At 34.1% G+C, this 4607-nt stretch overlaps 1 pseudogene across 1 annotated transcript; it reads left to right on the forward strand.

Annotated features, from left to right (window-relative positions):
* Window positions 1-2051: 2051 nt before the first annotated feature.
* On the forward strand, window positions 2052-2955 carry LOC306664855 (KATNB1-like protein 1; annotated as a pseudogene). Its single transcript has one exon. The product of its transcript is annotated as a KATNB1-like protein 1 (transcript).
* Window positions 2956-4607: the final 1652 nt, after the last annotated feature.

A 4607-nucleotide genomic window follows, 5' to 3' on the forward strand; every position in this document is an offset into this window, starting at 1 on the left:
GGGGAGCAGAAGGCAAAGATTTTGAAAAAATTATCTATAATCCCAAGCTTTAGAAATATTACTGGTAATATTTTCCTTCTAATCTTTAAAATACATATGTACACAGAATTTTATATGATTGTAAATTGAAAAGATTCTTTAAATTTCACTCACTCTTTTGCTTAAAAGTATATATGACAAAAGATAAATTTGATCTCAACTCTGTTTTCTGCCACCCAGTTCCCTCTCCAAAAGTAATTCTGTAACAAATTGCTACGTCCTTCTAGTAATATTCTAGTTATATACAAGAAAATGGATATGTATTTATTACATAAATGTAATCCACTATACATACTCTCTAATTCTTATTTCTATTATTAAATGAAATATCTTGAAATCCATATCAGCACATGAAGACCTACCTCATTCTTTTGTCAATCATGCCCAGCCAAAGACCACTGGAACAAACAAGTAGTCAAGCAAGCTGATTCCACTAAACATGCAATGAGATACACATGGTTTCTCATGGTAACAATATTAAAAGGATGGATTTGAACCTCTATTAGATGATTTGAGTGAGGGTTTAAGTAAGTACAGCTTTGCTCTGGAGATTGGATGCTGTCAGGAAGCAAGGATAATAAAAAGATTGGGTATCATAATAAATCTGATCTCTCTGAAAGAAGAGTTAATCACAGTTAAAGCTATGGTTGGTAATGAAGTTCAAGCAATCACCTACATTTGCCAGGATCAGGCAATGCTGATCACTTTTGTGACTTGGACAAGGTTCATGTCCAAAGTGGTCTTAATTTTGCCTTGATCCATCCCAGTCACTGAGTGGCTTTGTCTGACAGTCCTGTTTTGTGAAATTGTTTATGTTTTAACAGGGGAATGATAAGGCCTAGCCAATAGTACCAGGTCAGCTCTCAGATGTCAGGGACTGCTTTCTTTTTCTCCTTTTTGTATAGCTTGTGTAATATCCCATCTGATGTTTGATTCTTTAACTCTTCACCTTCTGTTGAACATATAAGCTGTATCCACATTTTATTATAAATAAACATAAATTTAGGCCTTAAACTCCCTTAAACAATAAGGGAGATTTCTTAGCTTTTATAACTCATATGTCAAGAAAATGCAGCGTAGGGTGCAGCTCAGTGGTAGAGTGCTTGCCTAGCATGTGTAAGATGCTGGGTTCAATTCCTAACACCACAAAAAAGCCAGGGAAAGGGTGGTGAAAAGAAAATGAAAGAAAAAAAAAAAAGAGTCACAAACTGAGAACAAATATTTGCAAATAAAATATCTGACAAAGACTTGGTAAGTCCAAAATATGTTTTTTAAAAAACTCTCAAAACTCAATAAAAACAAGAAGATAATGTTTTAAAGTAAGCAGAATATTTGAGAAGACACTTTGCAAAAGAAGCTCTACAGTTGTACAAAAACATAAAAATATGATCAACACCATTTGTCATTAGGGAAATGTCCAGTGATATATTACTATATATCCCTCAGAATGGCCAACATGAAGAAGACTGACCATACCAGGTGTTGGTAGGGTGTGGAGGAGTTAGAACTCTCATACCTTGCTGGTGTGCTATAAAATTGTACAACCACTCTGGAAAAGCTTAGCCATTTTTAAACAGTTAAACATACACTATTGTTACTTAATTGTTCTACTCCTAAGTATTTACTCAAGATAAAAAAGAGATATATGTTCATTACTTGTATACAATGATTATAACAATTTATTTGTAATTGTCAAAAACTAGAAACAATCCAAATATCTGCCATCAGGTAAATGGATAAACTAATTGTAGCACCCCTATACCATGGAATACCCCTCAGTAAAAAGAAGTGAATTTTGATACACACGGTGTGCATAAAATTTAGAATAATTATGCTGAACAAAAGAAGCCAGACTGAAGGAAGAAAAAAGTACATTTGTATAATTCTATTTAAAACTCAGGAGAGCTCACTGGGGTGCTGTCCTGGCAGGACATAGTTGTGTTGGGTGGCTCTGAGTGGGTCGAGGTAGGCCAGCATGGGTGCTGGGGTGAGGCACCAGTATTTAAGAGATTATGTCATCTGAAACCCACAAAAAAGGGAAATTTTGTAATAATATTGAAGCTCATTCCATAGATCTTCCTAGGAAAAATTCTAATTTCACTAATAAGAACATGGAGGAGGTTAAAAAATCTCCAAAATAATTGACTGCTTACATAAATAAAACAGTTGGACAAGCTGTGAAAAGTCCAGGTGAACCAAGTCACGAGATCTAACGCTGAAAGTTAGATCATCACCCCTTTCCAAATCCTTGTTAAGGAAAAAGAAAAGAAAAAACCAGTCCCCTGTAAGTGGAAGCTGTGACATGGCAAATAAAGAAAATGAAGTGAATTGTAAAGGTCGCTTGCCTGAAAAACTACACCTTGACAGTTGACATATCTGGTTAATTCCAGAGATTCTGGTTCTTCACAGACAGAAAGCCCATCATCTAAACACAGTGGGGTTTCCTTCTGAGGTTTTTCATGATCATGAAACAATGGCTCAAGTTTTGTTCATCAGGAATTTAAGATTGAATATAGCTTTAACTTTCTAGAGAAAGAGAGGTATAAGTGAACTAAAAGTTGAGTGTAGATAGAAGATCTTGGAGTTGCGGTAGATTGCCTACCTGTACTCACAGGTAATTTACAGGAAGAAAAACAATATATCTCAGTTGACTGCTGGGTAGACTTATTACCTCTTGTAAATTCATTACTTGGATGCAAATTTGAAAAGTATGTAAAAATTGGCTTAAACTGTCTTCAAGGAGTAATAAAAAGCTGACTGTCAGCACTATCATCCAAAACAGAAATTATAAGTCATGGAAATATTCAAATTTTGAAACAAACATTAAGTGAATTGTGGGAACCGGAAAACCATCTTTCTTTGGTTCCAGAATATACTGGTAACATAGCCAAGGATGTAGAAGCTTATTTTTTGTAGTTGCACTGAGAGATCTCATCTACTAAAAAACATTTGGTTATTCAAAATATCCTGGACTATATGATTTCCAAAAATAGATCTCTTTTGAGAACTGTAAATTGTGGAAGAAATAAAAATCATTTTTTCTTTTAAAAAGCCACATAATGAAACCACTAATGAAAACTTAACAGTCTACTTGGAAAATGACCAGAAGGAGCATCTTCCGATTCAATGAGGTGAAAGTGCACTAGGAAGATTGTTCCTCTTCACATTTGGGATTTATATGATTATCTGATAACATTATTAAAGAACTATTGGATCATAATGAAATCCTGCATAGGAATATAACTTATTCTATATGAAAATACAGGACTTATTCCTAGGAACCACAAAGACCAATCATTACTTTTTTATTGGGCTTATAAAAATAATACTTAAATGTGTACAGCATTTTCTTACATTGAAAGATTTCAAAAATGTAAAACATCACAGTGAATAATCAATATTAAAATTTTTTGTCCACACTGAGATACTATATGCAAATATCTTAATTATTAACAAGTCAATGTGCTATGATACCAGCATCTGTTCTAAAAATATTAAAATCAGCTGAGCATGGTGGCACATGCCTATAATCCCAGCCTGCCAGCCACTTGGGAGACTGAGGCAGAGGACCACAAGTTTAAGGCCAGTCTCAGCAACTTAGTAAAAGCCCTGTCTCAAAATAAAAAATAAAAAGGGGTAGGGATGTAACTCAGTGATAAAGTGTCCCTGGGTCGAATCCCTAATATCCTCCCCCAAATCAAAAATTTTAAAAAGTAAAACTAACCATGGTTCTGGCATCATAAAATCACATATTTAAATCAGGAGTTTACTTCATGTAGAATGTTTTTGAAACATATTCCATGGTACTTTCTTAAAGCATTCTCTTTTTTTTAAAACTTTATTCGTTTATTTATTTTTCTGTGGTGCTGAGAATTGAACCCAGTGCCTCACATGTGCTAGGCAATCACTCTACCACTGAGCCACAACCCCAGCTCCATTCCATAGTATTTTTAAAACTTGAAAATGTTAATAGTAGCTCTGATTTTTTTTTTCCAGAATGTTCATGCCATGTATGTATGTGGTTATCTCTAAATAAATAAAATGGTAAATATGTATTTGTGTAAATGTTTAACTGGAAAGATCTAAGGAGTTGGTTAATTTATATTCACTTTTTATTGCATATAGATTTCTAATATTTTTCATTACTGAATCATTTAAATTTCTTTCATTTGAGTAAATTCACTAAATATTTCTAAACAAAAAATAAAATAAAATTCAGAAAATGTAACTAATCTATAGTGAAAGAGCAGATTAGATATTGCCTGGGGAATGAGAAGGGACAAGGAGAAACTTCTGGAGGTGATGTGATAGGTTCATCATTTTGTTTGTGTTGATAGTCTTAAGGGATATACATGTCAAAACTGATCAGATTGTGTACTCTAAATATGTGTGGTTTACACTATATATTGTGTAAGGTATCCCACGAAAACCACACTGGACACAGGAAATCACATAAGGGAGTTTATTAAGCAAACAGAGTGTCTCCCTGCAGGGGAAGAGAGAAAATGAGAGGAAAAGAAAGGGAAAGAGAAAGGGCACTGCGCTAGAGAGAGTGGAAAATCGAGGAA

This window comes from Sciurus vulgaris (assembly GCF_902686455.1).
Source record: "Sciurus vulgaris genome assembly, chromosome: 1".
NCBI lineage: Eukaryota > Metazoa > Chordata > Mammalia > Rodentia > Sciuridae > Sciurus > Sciurus vulgaris.